This window comes from Haplochromis burtoni, unplaced genomic scaffold, assembly GCF_018398535.1.
Source record: "Haplochromis burtoni strain Fernald_Lab_line unplaced genomic scaffold, NCSU_Asbu1 Contig_227, whole genome shotgun sequence".
NCBI classification, from domain to species: Eukaryota; Metazoa; Chordata; class Actinopteri; order Cichliformes; family Cichlidae; genus Haplochromis; species Haplochromis burtoni.
The window spans coordinates 45,273-64,786 of NW_024582588.1; the positions used below are offsets into that span (position 1 = coordinate 45,273).

Sequence of the window (19,514 nt, forward strand, 5' to 3'; positions counted from 1 at the left end):
TATCGCAAATTTTCAAATATATATCGTGATAAATATTTTTGGCCATATCGCCCTGACATATAATTTTTCTAATTTTAGTGATCTTGTGCAACTGAAAGGCATTCTTACATGCTTCCTTTGCTTGCACATTTAAAGACAAATCTTCCATTAGGTCTCCACCTTATTGTGGTGGAGTGGTCCAGTCATCCCATCAAAAAGGGACATGGGTCTGAGAGTTTGGTTCTTTGTGGAACCAAACTGGTTCTGTAATTTTACAGTCATAAGGCAACCACAAGTAAACAATGTTAATGTGCTGTTATCTACTCTAATATAATTCCATATACTCTAATAAGCAGGAGTGATTTTTATTTTATTTATTTATTTTTTTGACAGTGCAGCTGCAATAGCCTGCAGCTGCTTACTGGTTTACTGTGTATATAAACATTACCAAAGTCAAAGACATTTATCCTGACTGCTGTGACGGATCTCATTTCAAACTTCTGATATGAAGTTTTTATATAAGCTGACTCTCGTTTAAACTGCCGCGTGGGTTTCAGAGTAGCTGCTGACAGCCTGTCAGTTCCTCTGCACTGTACTGCCAGCACACAACAGCTACTGTCCATCTGTCACCTTGAATCTGTCCACCTACTGTTTCCATCAATCCTTACATCCAGCACCATAACTGAACAAGATGTTCCCTGCTTACTGACTGCTACAAAAACAGTATATAGCCTTACCAGAGAGTATTTAACTTCATTAAGGGCAAGAGAGGTAGAGCAATGAGAAAAAAGAGAGAAGCTTTTAACAGAAAACAACCACTGGAAAAAGAAATGATAGATGCAAGGAAAAAGTCAGATGGAGGGCACGATAACATAAAGATAAATATGAATAGATAGAAAAAAAAATAAGGAAGCAAAGTAATTACTTGGGGTATGTCGGGAAGCCTCAAGCTAGTAATCAGTAGTTGCATGCTGTATATGTGGAGGAGGTGTTGGTCATATGGAAATTAGATGCTGATGAGTTAGATGAAGAAATGTAAAGGGTGGTACAGTGAGATCTGGGACCTATCAGCAGTGTGTAAGATCAAGCGCACACACACGCAGAGAGAGACAGAGAAGGAGAAACATATCAGCCCATAGAACATATATATTTTATTGTTGTCATCATCAGTATTGCATAGTGTTAGAGTAGTAGCTGTAAATGGAATGATTGAAGGCTTATTCATAAATCAAAATATACTGTATCTTTTGGACTAGCATCCAGTTAAGTATAAGTACAAGTCAGTAAATGAAAACTGAAGCATACTTTAGATCTGGCTAACCTTACTCACTGGTGCTTTGAGCCAAATACTAACCACACCATGCTAATGTTGAAGGCTGGAAAATGCTACATGTTTAGTATAACAGAAAACCCACCTATTTTTTTGATTTAGATTCGATTAAATTATATTTATGTAGTTCCAAATAACAACATTTGCCTTGAGGCACTTTTACTGTAAGGTAAAGACCCTAAAATAATACAGAGAGTGCTATCAGCAAGCACTTGGGAACAGTGGGAAGGAAAATCTCCCTTTTACGAGGAAGAAACTTCCAGCAGAAACATGGAGGCACAGCCAGATGCTGCAGCCAGTTGGGGTTGAGGGGGAGAAGACAGGAGAAAAGACACACTGATGATTAAATGACTAATGATTAAATGAAAAGTGGTGTATAAACACAGAGTGAAGGTGAATGAAGAGAAACACTCAGTGCATCATGGAAAGCCCTCAGCAGCCCATTGTGTTTTTAAATATCCTAGGAGCCACAAGTAAGCCAACAGTACTCTTTTGTGGTGATATAGTTCTATGAGGTCTTTAAGATGAGATGATGCCTGATTATTCAAGACCTCCCATATGGAAAAGAAATAGTAAAAACATATATGATTTACTCATGAAAGTGGCCACTTTCATGAGTAAATCATATATAAATCATATAAGGCTTACATGATTTACTTATGAAAGTGGCCACTTTTTCTCATTACTTTCATATATTTTTTTAGTAAGTATACAAAACATACAAGTTTCATTGTATAATTTTCCAAGGGATCTTATATGTGTTTTCACTCTTGTATGCTTTTCATACAAGTTTCATACAAGACAGATAAAAACTTTATAAGATTTATATATATCTTTTCCATATGGGCTTGTAGAAGAAAGATTTTAAATTTGATTCTGAATTTAACAGAAAGCCAATGACCAATTCAATTCCAACTCAACTGATTTTTATTTATTCGGCACAAAATCACAACAACAGTTGCTTCAAGGCGCTTTACACTGTAAGGTAGATTCTACAGAAGCCAATATGGAAGAAATACTCTTCTCGCTCTCTTTGTATCTTACCTAACCTGTCTTTTTTTCAGCAGTGCACACACAGTGACTTCTTTCTGATTACTATATAGCAAACAAAAGCAAAAATGACTATGAAAATGCAGCCATTAATGAATGCATCTTATTGTATTAAATTCATTCATGAATGTTCCAATTAAAAGAGGGGGAAAAAACAATGTGGCACAATAACATTGTAACTGGGATGGCTCGTGATTGATGGCAAGTAATGTTTGTTATTTTTCTACACATTGTGAAGATTGTGAACACAGATTTCAGGTTCATATGGTGGAATAGTTTTTAATTATGCAGATCTCCTCTGGATAAATCCTGCACTCCACCTGTGTCTTAATCCTCAGCACCCTTTGCATAGCGCCCAGCACTTTCTGTCAGAGGTGTTTTTCCGAATATTAGAAAACATATTCATTTTCCATCATCTTCTTCTCATTAATCTGGACTGCCATGCAGATTATTTTGGTAAGTTAGGCCTGCCACTCTCTCCTTCAAGCTCTCATCTTAGATCTGTTCATTTTTGAGCCACTAATTTGCCTGCTTAATAAACTGTATGAGACAATATAATATAGTGAGGGTCGCACTTTCTTGCGTTGTATTATTTTCCCGCTAAATAGTGATTCAGTGTACCTTCATTCCTCCTTCATGTTTAGGATTTCTATGACTGAGGTAAAATTCCATTCAATCAAAATATATGAGCAGGTTATGGGTTGAAATGGATCATGTATAAATTAACATTTACATGATCTGTATGCATTGTATAGTTGTGTGATGTGAAATGCTCTATAAAAAAATAATCACAACTTCAACCAACCAAACACAAAATCAAAACCCATGGAGGCAAAGAGGGAGAAACTGATGCCAGCAGCACCTTGAGGCAACTGTTGTTGGGATTTGGAGCTATATAACACCCTCACAGACACTCACAGGTGTCACAGAAGGCATCCGCAGAGTTTATTGAACAAACTGTGATCTGCTGTTTTGGAACCAAAAACTACATTGGTATTTTCGGAGCTGATTAACTTAGGCTACGTTCACACTGCAGGTCTTAATGCTCAATTCTGATTTTTTGATCAAATCCGATTTTTTTGTCTGCTTGTTCACACTACAAATAAAATGTGACAGCAAACGCGCTCTGGTGTGAACCCTCAAAGCGGCCGCATGCGCAAAAGAAGACGTCACACACAACGCGCTCTGTTTAGACCCAGAGCAAACAGTATTGTTTGACTAATGGCCCTTAATATAAAGACTTGTTTCGGACTTTCCCAATTTTGCTTTAAGTTATAAAGTTATTTTGTTATTTTGTTATTTACAAATGACCTAGATGTGTAAAGCGCTTTGGGGTCCTTAGGGACTAGTAAAGCGCTATACAAATACAGGCCATTTACCATTATCCTTATTGCTGTTTTAGAGGAGCGGTGCTTCAAAGGATAGTTGCAGATTTCTGTCAGAATCTGCAGATTATACAGTACAAATAAATTGTTCCCGTTTCTCCAGCGTTGTCTTCCCAACAGTTTCACTAACATCTACACTGGATGGCCAGGAAGCGTTCGCGATGTCTTCTCGGGCACTTCTCCGGCACTTTTCTGGCGCTGATAATTGGCGTCTGTCTTGTGTCAGTGACGTAAAAGATAGATTTAATGCGACATGACCGTTCAAACAGCAGTCGCTTTCTAAAACATCAGATATGTATCGGATTCAGTACCACATACGAAAGTGACCTGGATCGGATTTGAAAATATTGGATTTGTGCCATTCACACTGTCATACCATGATCGGATATGGGTCGCATAGGGTCAAAAATTCGGATTTGATGCGCTTTCACCTGCAGTGTGAACGTAGCCTTGGAGTTTATGTTTGAACTCAAGATTTTTTAATATGCTTTTTGGAATCGGTCAGTTAGTAATTGTTAACTGACCATGAATATGAATGTGAGCGGTATAAATGGCTTTCTACCTCTGTCTGTTGTGACAGATTAACGACCAAACATACATTCTCAGTGATGGGTACATAAGGGTGTCCATAAGTGCATGAGGCAACACGACACCCTATGCCGCAGGTGGATGATGGATTTTGTAATCGTATCACCAGACCTGTGGCCATATGCCCTGGACACTCGGATAAAGAGAGGGGCTGAGCTGTCAACTGATCACCACCTGGTGGTGAGTTGGATCAGGTGGTGGGTGAGGATGCAGGACAGACTTGGTGCAACTAAACGTATAGTGAGGGTGCGCTGGGAATGCCTGGCAGAGGCTGCGAGATCTTCAACACATACCTCTGGCATAGTTTCAACAGCATTCTGAGGGAGACTGAGGACGTTGAGTCTGAATGGACCATGTTCAGCACCTCCACTGCCAAAGCTGCTGCAGACAGGCAGCAAGGTGGTTGGTGGTTGGTGCCTTGCGGCCGCAAGGTGGTTGGCACCTGTCATGGTAACCCCTTAACCAAATGGTGGACACCAGAGGTGAAGGGAGCTACCCGGCTGAAGAAGGAGTCCTATTGGGCTTGGTTAGCCTATGGGACTTTGGAGGCAGCTGATAGTTACCAAAAGGCCAAGTGGAACACAGCTTGGGCAGTAGCTGAAGCAAAAACCTAGGTGTGGGAGAAGTTCGTGGGAGGCCATGGAAAAAGACTTTTAGGCTGCCTTGAAGAGATTCCGGCAATCCATCAGGCAACTCAGGATGGGAAAGTGGTGCTTTACCTGCACTGTGTATAGTGAGGGTCGAGCACTGCTGACTTCAACTGAGAACATTGTTGGGTGAACAAGATCGTGAATGCAAGCGGCAGAAATGAGCTTCCTCCACAGGGTGGCTGGCCTCTCCCTTAGAGATAGCATTCAGCCATCCAGGAGAGGCTCAGAGTAGAGCCACTGTTCCTCCACATTGAAAGGAGCCAGCTGAGGTAGTTCGGGCATCTGAAAAGGATGCCTCCTGGGCACAGTGTTCCAGGCATGTCTTACTGGGAGGAGGCCCCAGGGTAGACCCAGGACAGGAGAGATTATATCTCTCAGCAGGCCTGGGACCGCCTTGGTGTTGGAGGAGGTGGCTGGGGAGAGGGAAGTCTGGGCTTCTCTGATTAGGCTACTGCCCCCGTGACCTGGTACCAGATAAGCAGAAGAAGACTGATGTGGCCCCCCCACACCCTCTAGCAGATCATTACATGAAGGAACCTTTTAAAAAAAACAAGCGCGTCCATGCTCACAGGTGTACCACGGGTGATCACACCCACAAACTACACCCTTTTTGGCTCCTACCTCAAAGCACACTGTGTTTGTTGATCTTATGTGCTGCACAATAATGTTTAATATTTAGTATTTACTGTCATATTCCCATATATCATTGTGATGTTGTTTATTCTATTACTCTTGTTCTCTTCTGCTTGTTTTCTTTTTTCTTTCTCAGCAGGTGACCCAGGTGACTGATATATGCATTTTTTTTCTCTTTCTGCCATTCTGTTGGTTTTTGTTTTTGCCCTTCTCCCCCGTCCCTCTTCTCAGCTGTTTCTCTTTCCCTCTTTCTTTCTCCCCTTCTTTCCCCCAGTCAAAGTCTGTCCCATATTCAGTAAGTGAAAATAAAATAAACAATAAAAGGTGAATCAAATGGACCATTATGGCAAGGCTGGGATGGTCAATTTGGTAAAGTAAATCCGTTGGGCATCTTTCTTTGCCTTTAGACAACAATTCTGATGGCAAAAGAGCCAAACGGGAGAGGCAAAAAAAAAAAAAAAAGAAGAAGACTGATGGATGGATGGATGGATCAGACTTTGTGGCATGTCAGTGTTCTCCTTCTTCTCATATTGTTCCACTTTCCAGCCTCCATTGTAAAATAATTAAAACAAGCAAAACCACCGAAAGTGTGTGGAAATAAAAGGTTTTGGGGGTGGATAGATTAGGAAAAGAGAAAAGATAAGTAAATATCTTTATACAGAGAGAAATCTGGCCAAGTTATAGAGAAAGAACAGTATTCCATTTGAGGATTCAATGCAGTAATCCCTCTTTTTTCATTCACAACCCCTACTGTCTCTCCATCTCTGGTCCATAGCACGACAGAGCTGCTGTCATTAATTTTGTAGAATGGAGTGAAGATGAGAGAGGCAGCGAGTCACAATTTTCACAGCCACATATATGGAGCAAGGCCCACTTTCATCCCTCCCAGAGATGTTATGCCTGAAACCCATTTCTTTGTAACATTAGGGGCTGAAATGGGGTCCTTCAAAAGGTACTGACTGATTCACCTTCACCTTAGTGTTTTGAATCACAATCTACTAAGGAGAAACTGAGCACAGAGATGAGCATGATGGTTCCAGTGAAAAAGACTATATTGACTGTTTTGAAGCAATTCTTCATAAGTCAACAAATAAAATTCTTTGAAGTAAATTTCAGTAAGCAGCACACTGCACTGAATTAGAATCAGAATACTTTATTAATCTCAGAGGAAATTATGTGGTCACAGTTGCTCCAAGACAGTAAGAACATATAACTAGGGATGGGTACCGGTTCTGACATAAACGGTAGTAACCAGACTGAAAAGCAGCTCACATTTCGGTGCTTTTTTTTTACTGAGATGTCATACGCTTTGGATTCCAGCCAATCATATTACCTTTGCGAGTGTAGTAGGCGGGGCCAGGTACGTACGTTCTTTTAGAGCAGAGCTAAAGATTAAAAACACCCAAAGTGAAGCGGTCAAAGTCTGGCTGTACTTCACAGCAAAAGATGCAAACTCAGCAGCCTGCAACAAGTGCTTTAAGCTGATATTGTGCAAAGGAGGTAACTCCTCGAATCTGATGAAACACCTGGCAACGTATAACGTTTTGTTAAAAGCCGAGAAATGCGCCATATTTGATAGCTTGCTGCGAGACCTCACACCGAGCACATCTACTGCGGGTGTGGTGCCTGTTATCTGACCCGGAGTTAGCAACATCCCCCAAGAACCCGAAGAGGAGAGTCCTGGCCCCTAGCCCTGTCAGTGCAGCAGAAATGATGACAGATGATGATGGCAGCAGCAGCCGTTCTTCGTGAGTAGCTTAATGTTGTTCGTGTGTAATTTACATTGAGTAGGCTAACCACGTTATTACATTAATGCATGTAAGGTGAACTAGCAAACATCATCATAGCTATATGCGGCTGTCTTCTTGTTTGATGGCAGATGCTCCCTTCACCCTGGCTAAAAAGGCTAAAATGACCAAAGAAAAAGTGGGAAACAGCTAAACATGAGAGGTTTTTGGACAAAGTTTGTGTTTTTTCCATTGTTTAAGCACTGCTTCCAGCTAAGAGTGATACCATAGCTGCAGAAAAGGCTAACATTGTTATCTTTTTACAAAAAACAGCTGAACATGAGAGGTTTTTGGTCCAATTTTGTGTTCTCCATTCTTTAAGCACCGGTTCGAGCACCGTTTAAGCACCGGTTTGGTACTGGTATCGGATAAAAGCTAAACGATACCCATCCCTAATAATAACAAGTTAAAGTACCAATTAAATCATACAGTATTTATTACACTATTACCAAATATTACAAAACAGCTCTAATAAATACAAAAAGCTCTGAAATATAAATATCCCTCTCTGTTACAAAAAACTGAATATAGTTGGGGCTAATTTGTTGGCAGTTAAAAATACAGTTTAACCTCTGATGAAATTCTCAAGTCGACTTTTAAGTAATTTATTAATCCATCTAAATTCCAAATAAAAAACAACAACACTGACAAACGTTTTGAATGCCAAACCAAGACTATGTACAGCTATATCAATTATTAATGACTAAAATGATGTTCAAGTACAATTTCAGTTTTTGTTTTTATTGCAACGCATGTAGTTACTCTCATATACAACAGATAGGGATTAAAGGAAACACACACACACACACACACACACACACACACACACACACACACACACACACACACTACTTTTAACTCCAAAGCATCTACTGAACAAGTTGTGCATCCTGAGTAGCTGCATGTGACTCTGGCTGTTCTTAAAGACAACATCTGTGTTTCTGAACCAGTGAGCTCACATCACTCCACCCCACAAAACTGTCCATCACCCTGTATACAGCCAACATTAGCAGAATTGTCTGAAAGTCACTGTAGGTGGCATGAATCTAATCTGTACCTGAAGCCTGAAGTATAGAGCGCGAAGCGGAAGGGTGATAAAACCTTTTGGTCCTCCTGTATGTTGGTGTAATAGCAGATATCATGTCTTTCCTTTGCATGTGTCCTGCAATGGTTCCATCCCAAACCTCTCTGTTGTTATTTTGTTGACTTTGTTCTCCAGCTTCACTCTTTTCTCTATAACACTTTAATTTTAAGCCACCTCTGTACGCATTTGCACACTTCTTTGTTCCCACTCCTGAAAGCTCTTTTCTTCCTAATTCATTTTCACTTTAATGTCTCTTTTAAACCCAGTTTTGCTGCTGGGAGCAGCAGACACGCTTTTGGGGGGCAACATAATCCACACAGAAGTTCCAATTCATTCTGTCAGATTGTCAGTATTGTCTCCATAAAGACTGAAAATAAAAACACAGGCAGTGGTCTCAAAGCATCTCTGTATAGTCTCCTCAGCATTCTGTTGTTACTGGGATTGCACCAGCAGTTGTGGACATAAAGAACAATTCTTCCTTGTCTTTTCTTCTTGCTCTTGCCAGGGTGTCTGAATTCTCTTACACAGTGAAAACTAGCTAATGCTTGTTTTAACCTTGAGCCGGGGTAGTGAGAAGGCAATCTGCAAGTACTCACAGACTGTCTGTCTACCTGCGTGGAGATGATTTGTCATAGGCAGTGTCAAAAACTTGTGATACAACCGATTGGTGGGCTACTCTTGCTTATGTGGTTGGTCTGTCGGCTAGATGTAGAAAAAAGCAAAGATGAAAGACAGAAAGTAAAACTGAGTGTTTAAAACAATAAAAAACAAAACAAAAGAACACCACTGTCTGTACTTTTGATACTGTATTTTTTATTTTTGATCTATTTTTTTGTACTTCTCCCATTCTTGTTGAACTCCAGCGTTTCTCCCTTCCCTGTTCTGGGCCAATTGTGAACCAGTCAGCATTTGACTGGTGATATACATGTCGAGCAACTTGCGTTTTGGATTCTGAGGGATAGCTTAAGAGTGCAGGAAATTTACGAAAATCTGTATGCAGCTGGACGTGTTTGCAGGACCATAAACTACATTTGAGTTCACAGTCAAGTCTGCATTGTTGTTTTTCTGCCATGACACACATGGCACGCTCATAGAAACTTTCTCTCTCCTTGTTAACAATCCTAGTTTGTCCATCTTGCCTAACATTCCCCATTATTATCGACAAAAGCACTGGCCAGAGCTTTCTCTTCCTCAGTCATCTTCCTTTTTGAAAAACTCCAAGATCCAAAAGTGGCCAATAGCATGCTGTTGTGGGAGTTATGGCATATGCCAATGCTGCAATGGTCAGCCAGTTAGTCAGCCAGTAAGCCAGCTGTTTTATCCTGCTGCTGCAGTGTTCAACCATTGTCTATGCATGCTAACTGTATGCCTCTTAGCTTTTTGCCTAAGAATTATACACAAAGATTTTTTTTAAAGAAGAAGAAAACAGACTAACACACATTAACTTCTTAAAGAGGCAGGCTGCCATTTCCAACTCTGTTTTAGACCAAACTTCAAATTTGCAAACAAAATACGTATTTTGAGATCTCTCCATGTTAAGCCAAAAGTTAAAAAAATTTAATTTATTTAAAAGCCCTCTTTCTTGCTATTTTCCAGACATTTCAGCTGCACCTCACAGCCCTGATCAATGGATAAAAATCACAATTAGTTTTTTTTTTCTGAAAAAAGTCTAAATAAATATCGTATAATATGCATTCCTTGGAAAAATGTACTTGCAGTATATTTTCATATATTTCCTTCTTAGGTTTTCAATTTAAAATCCTTAAAGGCTGATTTAAGCAATAGTGAATGTTTTGATAAATCAGTGACTGATGAAAGCATTTTGTTTTTAACGGTGTCTATATGGACCTAGCCAGCATCTTTGTTCAGCTGAGTTTGTAGTAAGCTGTTTCCTCCGATGCTCCTTAGTCATTTAGTAAGATTAGAAGAACATACATGGCACACTCCTTATGATGCATATCAACTCTCCTCAAACTGTGAAAAATCATTGTGGTGCATTTAACATGTATGTATGTATTAGGTTTGTTTAATTTGCTTTTTCATCTGAATGTCTTATTATTAACATTCAAAATAAATACCAATAAAATCCTGGCTTCAGTGACAGCTGTATAAGTTTCGCTTTAGTTTCTATAGAAATGTATTTTTATTTATTACATGTACACATGATTTTGAACATAAAAAATAAGGAGAAAATACTTTACGTCAATATGATGACATACAAAAAAATACAAGCCTTAAATCAATATATGGCAGGTTTAGAAGCAATAATGTTGTTCCCTGGGAGGGGAAAAAAGAAGGCAAAAGAATGGCTTTTCCTTGAAGCCAGCTCTATTTCCACTGCTGGGAACACTGCTGATTCTGCGCTGTGTTCCACATGGCTGCCCTCCTTCACCAAGCTGACAGCCACAAAAATGAGTGTTTACTGCTCTCCGGCAGAGCAAGATAAACTCACAGATGGGCCTCTCCACTCCAACAGGTCGAGAGGAGGCACCTCAGCATGGTAGAAGCTGGATGAAGATGAAGGGGGGCCTAGGTGATACAGAGTTGAAGGGAGTAGGAAGGCGACACAGATAGGCGGGTTTAGAAAGTGGCAACTGGCAACATTGGCACCAGTTCAACATCAATTGTTGTTCAATCAGGTTCTCACCAACACATTGCATAAATGCTTGCTCTACTCTGAGGTCAACCTTATCTGCCATGTAGTTAATTTAAGTTTTAAAATACATCAGCACTGTCACACTGCGTCACAAATGCCTTATAAGACATATCCTGTATCAGTTACAGGTGACTTTGTATTTTTCTACATAAATATGCATCCAAGCAACAACAAAATCCCAAACAAACAAAACCAGGAAGCAAGTTAACTTTCCAAGATATCTTTGTCATTTACAGTATGTTCAAATTAACTTCATCTTAAATCCTTTTCAGATAGTCAGTTATATGTTACATCATCTGGGGATTCATCACCACTGGTAAGCCTGGAAATGGAAATGAAGCTTCTAATGTGGCTAATGTTAAAAACAAAGGAAAGTATAATATTTTCCTAAACTCAAACAAATAGTTCTGAGCCTTTTTCTCTTGGATGGTTGTTGCCTACCACTTTGCAGACAATAATGTGTGAGCTAGTGCGGCCATGTCAGTTTGCAAACAGAGAATGGGGCAGAGATTGCACTGTTTCACCTTTACATAAGAAACATGGTATGCGAAGCAACATCAGACGAAATTTAAACATTTCATAGATAGTAATTGTAATTGAGGATTTGAGATCTCACGGTTTGGAAAAGGTTATAAAACCATTTCTAAAGCTGTGGGACTTCAGAGAACAACAGAGTCTTCAAAAGCACATTTTTACAGCCATTATCCACAAATGGCGAGAACATGGAACAGTGCCGAACCTTGCCAGGAGTGAACGGCCAACCAAAATTACGCCAAGAGTGCAACAACATCCAAATAACTGCATGCCTCACTTGCCTTAGTTAAGGTCAGTGTTAATGACTCCACCATATGAAAGAGACTGGGCAAAAATAATCTGCATGGCAGAGCTCCAAGACAAAAGCTACTGCTGAGCAAAAGAAACATAAAGACTCGTCTCAGTTTTGCTAGAAAACACCTAAGACTTTGGGGAAAATATTATATGGAATGATGAAACAAAAATTGAACGTTTTGGAAGTTGTGTGTCCCATTACATCTGGTGTAAAAGTAACACAACATTTCAGAAAAGGACCATCATACCAACAGTAAAATATGGTGGTGGTATTAAATTAATGCATGGTGGAACTTGATTAATGAAAACATTCTTGGCAAATGCTTTCGCTTTCGTCCGTCTTGCGCCGATCCAAGAATTTCACCTCTGGCACAATACGAATCTCTGGCTGTTTTGCTGCCTCAGGACCTGGAAGACATGCTGTGGTAAATGGCACCATGAATTATGCTGTCTACCCAAACAACCTGAAGAATGTCCAGTCGTCTGTTTGTGACCTCAAGCTGAAGCGCACTTGGGTTCTGCAGCAGGAACAATGACCCAGAACACACCAGCAAGTCCACCTCTGAATGGCTTAAGAAAAACTTAAGAAAAAACTTTGGAGTGCCCTAGTCAAAGTCCAGACCTGAATCCATTTGGGATGCCTTGGCATGACCGCAAAAAGGTAGTTCATGCTCAAACCTTCCAATTTGGCTAAATTACAGCAATTTTGCAAAGATGAGTGGGCCAAACTTCCTCCACAGCACTGACAAAGGCTGATTGCCAGTTATCACAGTTGATTGCAGTTGTTGCTGCTATTGTTATTAGGTTAGGTAGCAATCCCTTTTTCACACAGGGCCATGTAGGTTTGGATTTTCCCCTTAATAATAAACACCCTCATTTAAAAACTGAATTTTGTGTTTACTTGTGTTATCTTTATCTAATATTTAAATTTGTTTGATGATTTGAAACATTTATGTGTGACAAACGTACAAACAAAATAGGAAATCAGTAAACAATTTCACACCACTGTAGATAGATGTTCATGAACGGAGTCTGAAGCAGACCGTTTTTATTACTGTGGTCAATGTATAAACTCTAAATTAATTATAAACTTAAACAAAACAAGTTTAGAACATAAGAATATTCTAACTTTTAAATAAAAGTAATACGCCCAGTATTCTCAGTCTTATGTTTCCTGTTCAGACACAGGTGTTTGACAGGTGAATCAAACAATACAAAAGGTTTGTCTCAAAATTAAATTCCCCTTCTACTTAGTGCTTAATGTGTTTCCATTTAACTTCAGTATTAAATATGAAACAGTCTCAACATGCAACAACACAAAATGCTGCCAATGTATAAAATAATAAATATTTCTAAGAAAGCAGTTTACTTTGATGACAGAGTCTTTCTACTCTCCTGCAGGCTCCCAGCTGCAGAGCATCACACCTCTTTTAGGACCATTTGCAAACCTTCAAACAGAGAAAGAGGCAAATCTGTTACGTTTACTGGGATGAGCAGCAAACGTTCAAGGTTGAGGGGTGGCTGTAGCTCAGGAGGTAGAGCAGGTCATCTTATAATTGGACAGTTCAAATCAAATCAAATCAAATCAAATCACTTTTATTGTCACATCACATGTGCAGGTACATTGGTACAGCACATGTGAGTGAAATTCTTGTGTGCGAGCTTCACAAGCAACAGAGTTGTGCAAAATACAATAATGTAAACAAGCAAAATACAAGAATGGCTACATCTGAAACTAATAAATATATGTACAATATATAATAGTATATGCATTTCTGGATGTGTATACTAAATATTTTTCTACGTGTGTGTGTGTGTGTGTGTGTGTGTGTGTGTGTGTGTGTGTGTGTGTGTGTGTGTGTGTGTGTGTGTGTACACATATTTTACAAATTAAATAGAGTAAACAATAAATAAAATATATAAAAATATACAGAGTTGAGACATGTGCAAAACAGTGGCATTACTGTACAGTATGGAGTGCATAATGTTAAAGTTCCAGTAGTGAAGGCTGAGGTGTCTATGACGTGTTCAGCAGTCTGATGGCCTGGTGGAAGAAGCTGTCTCTCAGTCTGCTGGTACGGGACCGGATGCTGCAGAACCTCCTTCCTGATGGAAGTAGTCTGAACAGTTTATGGCTGGGGTGACTGGAGTCCTTGATGATCCTCCCCGCTTTCCTCAGGCACCGCTTCCTGTAGATGTCTTGGAGGGAGGGAAGCTCACCTCCAATTATCCGTTCAGAGCACCGCACTACTCGCTGGAGAGCTTTGCAGTTGTAGGCGGTGCTGTTGCCATACCAGGTGGTGATGCATCCAGTGAGGATGCTCTCAATGGCACAGTGATAGAAGGTCCTGAGGATGCGGGGGCTCATGCCGAATCTTTTCAGTCTCCTGAGAAAGAAGAGGCGCTGCTGCGCCTTCTTCACTGTTTTGTTTGTGTGTACTGACCACGTAAGATCCTCAGCCAGATGTACTCCAAGGAACCGGAAGCTGCTCACTCTCTCCACAGCAGCGCCGTTGATGGTGATGGGGGTGTGTACTTCTCTGCACCTCCGGAAGTCCACTATCAACTCCTTTGTCTTTGCGACGTTGAGGGTGAGATGGTTGTCTTGACACCAGTGGGTCAGGGCGCTGACCTCCTCCCTGTAAGCCGTCTCATCACCATTGGTGATAAGACCCACCACTGTAGTGTCGTCCGCAAACTTCACAATGATGTTGGAGTAGTTGGTGGTTTAATCCCTGTTTGCTTCACTTTGCATGTGTGGCAGGATGAATGTTATCCCTCGTTCCAACCCACTTTCAGCCTGGCCCATTAGGGGGCGCTGGTATAAATAGTGGCCATTTGAGTGTCTCTGCATCGCTTGCCTGTGATCTCCTTTTTGGTCACCTGACTTCCTCGGTGTGGTAGAGATCGTTTGTGGGTTACGCCTCTAAAGTCTCCATCGCGGCTGGTCGTAGCTATAGAAGCCTCCTCTGAGCTATTCGGCTTACATTCTATGACACGGCTTACTTGGTACGTAATCAACTTTTGTTACGCTCTCTGCCTTCTATTGCTCTTTTATAGTAATTATTTATTATGTTTCGCAGGAAGTGTGGGCCTTAGTTTTGCGCCAAGCTACGTGAACTGAAGTGCTGCTGTTTTGCCTTGCTGTGCTTTTATCGTCGGTTCCCGTTGTGAGATTTCTTTCCCTGCTGCTGTCAGCTTTTACAGAGGACGTCGGCGTGGACAACGGCCATATGCATGCCGGTTATCGGAGTCAGCTGGCGTGCATATTGATTGACTGTTAACTTGTCGTTGTGTGACGGCAAGTTGGAGCAGTACGGCGATTCCGTTTGCTCCAGATTTTAGAGTTTTATCCAGATTGTATGTTGTTTTATTGCTTTTGATTTGTAGTTTGGATTTTTGTTACACCACTGGTGGGAGGCCCTTTTTCTAGCTGTAGATCACCAGTGTGGTCTTGCAGTTGGGTTATCCCCCGGTGCTACACATTAGTTTGTTGTAATATATTAAAATTTTCTTTGTTTCTTTTATTCAGTGCGGAGTGCCGACGTGGAGGAGACTAGGGTGCCTTGGTGGTGGGATCCCTTGAGTGTACACACCTGCCTTGTTTAGTTTATTAGTGTGAGTGTGTGTGATAGTGTGCTGCACTTGTGTTTTGGGTGTGTTTTCTTTCTTTAGTTTGTGTGTGGCATCCCTGCCCCTCCACTGGTAAGCCTCAGCTCTGAATACCTTTTTAAGCATATTTGTACTTGAATATTTATGATTGTGCTTTTATATGGTGTTTTAAATAATTATCAATAAATTGTCAATTTGTTTATTATTGAACCTCGTCTCTGGATTGAGTATAGCGAACCTAAGTGCCTTTTTAGTGATTTAGGGTTATTTCCAGTATTCTCTGGGTGAAATTCCCAGGGTGGCGTTGTCTTTTTAAAACTGCAAAGAGTATTTACTTTATATCCCATCCTCGTCTCGCCACACATGCTAAATATCCTTAGGTGAGATACTCCCGAGTCTGTTTCTCCATCAAAGAGTGAATGTTAGATAGAAAGCACTTACAGATAGAAAAAAGTGAATGAGGCATGTTGTATAAAGCACTTTGAGTAGAAGAATAATATATATCTATATCTATATACATATATAAGAACCAGTCTGAGAGTAAGGCCTTTACACACTGGATATGTGAAATATATTATTATATGATTTTTCATGCACAATATTTTGCGCATGAAAAATCTGAATTTGGGACTTCTTGATCCTGCTCTTCACAATGAATGCATTATTTAGCTGGACAATCAGACAATCTGACCTACAATCTGAGCTACAGTGCACGTGTTGCTAAATGCAACAAACAACAAATGCAAGGAAAAAGTTCAAACTGACATCCTGAAATATGTACAAAAGTGGTCGTGGTATAAGTTCTCCCCGCTGCTGCCATCTCCTATCTTGTTTTGATGAACTTTCTAAGGATACTTTTTTTGGAAGTAGTGTAAGTAAGTAATGCTTTCGGTGTGTATAGAGGTTACACGACATGTTCGGATCTGAAAAATTCAGAATTTCACATTGTTTTTTTTTGCAGTGTGTTCAGTGTACCCTTAAGAGGTAATAGATATGCACAGATGAGCAAGCTCTGTAATATGTTTTAGAGTAATATGTCCCACAGGTTCTGTGAGTGAAGGTTAAGATGGTTGTTTTCAGTCCTGGAGTGTGGCTCTTCTCTATCATTCCATCACAATAGCACCATCGATTACAAAGCCAATAAACCGTGTGTGAAATTTCTCCCGCTATTCCCTTCGTAACTGCAGGATGTAGCAGACAGCTGATCTTTCTTCTTTCAGCTTGTTTAACATGCAGTTAAACAAGCTGAAAGAAGAAGCTGTACAACTGACCTTTGTGTAATTCTGAAGTTAACAATCAGATAAATGGTTACATATAGCAGGAATAATTCTAAGGTTTTTTTAATTTTAGTTTTTTTTATGAATCTCCTGATGTCCTGAATCTGGTTCATTTGTATTTTTTTTAGTTAGGTGAAGTTTTTCTTGTGAAACATTAGTGCTAAGTGGCATTATGAAAGGTTGAAATGGAACCCAGCAGTCTGGGTTCAGTAATTTGCGCAAGAATAGTTACATTTTTGTGGAGAAGCCAGGTATGGACCTGCTCCTTAGCTAGCTAGTTAGCTAGCTAGATCATTCCATACTGTAGCATTCTTTGATTCTTTGTGTTATGGTTATAAAATGGATGACCAGAATAGGACCAGCGTTAACCTGAAACTATCACAGAGGGGATGGTAGTGGTGGTAGGGGGGCTTAGAGAGCTACACTCAGATGTGCTTGTAGCTGTTCGAGGAATCACGCAACCTGACAAGTGTGAAATTTGAGTAAAGCCAGTGAAGTGAAACGAAAAGGACAGTTGACATCCAGAGAGTAGAGAGAGCCCAGATGAAACACAGGTGCTGTAAAAGACCTTTGAACTTAAGAAGGAAAGGGACACTGGCAGCAACAAGGGTACTCAGGAAGAAAATAAGTCTTACACCTGCCAGAATTGAGGCCATCCTTGCTTTCCCACGTGCAATTTTTAATCAGTAAAGTGCGAGAGAAAGATAGCCACAGGGATTAATCGCAGAAAAACAAACAAACAAGCAGGCTGTATGTTTAGGGGTGAATTTAACTATCATTTCTAACAGCAAAGCCATTAGAGGAGGGTGTTTAGAAGTGGAATGAAAAGTGGCGGTATCTCACTTTGGTGTGATTAAAATACTCCCCCACTAAGCAATCTGCATATCAGAGCAGTGACCAGAATAATTCAAATATTTGAATTTGGTTCAAAGCGTGGGCGGCATGTGAGAACCGCTTTTGAATCACCAGGAGTAAAAATCCTTCATTTGCCTTTTGTCTAAGAAGAAGAACTCGAAACTGTCTCAGGCGTCTTATCAAGGTGTCAGACAAAACCTGGGCAGAACTACACAATGATTTCCGCAACACATAGAAGATAACTGACAGCAGACAAACGTTGATCCAGTTTGAGATGGGCATGCAATCTTGTCCCCTTGAGTCCCTCTTCTTGCTGTGACAGGCAGCCACACAGAATGGCGATAACAAAAAAGTGAATGCAGAGCTGGGAAACCCTGCTGCAGTCTGTGTGGATACATTTCTCTCAGCAGTATGCTGGTTGTGAACAAGCACATCTGAAAATCGAGAAAAGATGATGCTGGTATGACAGATTCACCAGCACTGACAGCTTGTACAAATATAGAGTCAAAAGACAGCAGCAGTGCATAGCTGCTGCCTGTAGCCTTTTGTAAAATGACAACCTGAATGGCTTTCTGGTATCATTTTCATATGCTGTTTTTTACCATGTTGTCTGCATAAGATTTAACAGATGAAGAAATGTTTTTGAGTAGCTGACGGTATAGTTGATTCACAATCATACACATTTATTTTTTGATAGATTTTTTACAATTTAAAGTGAATGTTAGATACAATGTTATTTTTGTTTGGTTGTTTGGTTGTTTATTAATGTTGTTAGACAGACCCTGTTAGATTTTGTTACAAAAAAAGCTCTGAAACACGTTAAAGCCTTTGCACAGTGTTTATGCATTTGGAAACTGCTTTTCAGTCAGTCTGCACTCAGTCAGAGCCCCTTCAGTTAACGCAAACGTGTGTAGTAATGTTCATGATGTCCTAAAGTCTATAAACTCAATTAACGTTACACTACTGTCACACTCATTTTTGATGTAAACTACTCAAAAATTGTGTATGTCAAATTCAACTGAGAGCTCTAAATGCAGCTTCATGACTTTTACCTGCCTTATTAGCAGTGAAAGCAATAAAGCTTTAATTCAAGCAGATAAGAAAAGTTCCACTAAGATATAATAATGCTGCATAAATATGTATATGTGTATTTTATAAATACATAATCAATATACAAAGACTTTTGATGGTAAAGGTTTCACTGTGTTACAGTATTACTTCTTTATCCCATCTGGCTGAAACTAACCAGAAGCATGTATTTACATTCACAAAAAATTGCAGAGCTCTACTTCAGCTGTGATGAAAACATTCTTAATTCATGCCAGCAAAGTTCTGGGTCTAACTCCAGAAAGCAAACACAATTACCAAATCAATTATGTTCCGCTGATTACTCTTGATTTATAATTACTGAGCTCAGGGCCCACTCTGCTTTTCAGCATTAATTCAATAAGCTTGTGTGCACGGCAAACTGCTTTGCACTCAGTCTGAGTTGATTGGCTTGATTGGCGGTTGGCAGGCTGTTGGCAGGTTCAGGTCCATGTCCTTTATTGCCTGTCTAACAAACAAGAAGGCCCATACTTATACAGTTGGACTGGCAATCTGAGATAGCAGAAGTTTACACAGTGGGAGTGCTGGAAACAGAAGCTACTTTGCACTGGTGAGATGAGCAGTGAGAAAAGCAAGACAAAAGACACAGCTCTGAAAACAAACTATGGTAGGAATGGCTTTCTATCAGTTCTTTTTTGGACTAGCACATTATAGGCAGGCAGAGAGTTGTCAATAGTGTGTGTGTGTGTATAT

The 19,514-nt window shown here is 40.1% G+C and overlaps 1 protein-coding gene and 1 long non-coding RNA gene across 2 annotated transcripts in view; one reads left to right on the plus strand and one right to left on the minus strand.

Moving 5' to 3' along the window:
• The window catches only part of LOC102310585 (seizure protein 6), a gene marked incomplete at its 3' end in the record, with an annotated part of 106,270 nt that overhangs the window by 28,315 nt on the left and 58,441 nt on the right, over positions 1-19,514 (minus strand).
• LOC106632460 lies at positions 14,702-15,792 on the plus strand. The gene is made up of 2 exons (XR_001335826.2): positions 14,702-14,979; positions 15,054-15,792. It is a non-coding gene; the product is annotated as an uncharacterized LOC106632460 (long non-coding RNA).